The following is a 309-nucleotide window of genomic DNA, read 5'->3' as shown; positions in this document are numbered from 1 at the left end:
TTCATCTTTTATTGTGCGGTTCAGTAAAGAGCGTGATCTCATTAAAGGTGTGATCGGTCAGTTCTGCGTGCAGATCAGTTGCAAATGGCCTCCTCGGTTCCGCCGAACTTGCACGCCTGTCATACCCAATTTTTTTACTTTCAAGTGCAGTGAAGTATTAAACATTGAACACCACGACTGAGGCCGGACAGGACGAACGTACACAGATATCTGGGATCATGCCTGTGTATTTGAGTATTTCTCTGTCTTGGGATATATGATTTCGCCTTCACTGGCTCATTTGGCACAATTCATCGAGCATACTCGATA

This window comes from Ixodes scapularis, unplaced genomic scaffold (assembly GCF_016920785.2).
Source record: "Ixodes scapularis isolate PalLabHiFi unplaced genomic scaffold, ASM1692078v2 PGA_scaffold13__105_contigs__length_92229423, whole genome shotgun sequence".
Lineage (NCBI taxonomy): Eukaryota > Metazoa > Arthropoda > Arachnida > Ixodida > Ixodidae > Ixodes > Ixodes scapularis.
The sequence above is the reverse complement of the archived record's forward strand: the minus strand, read 5'-3'. Positions refer to the sequence as shown.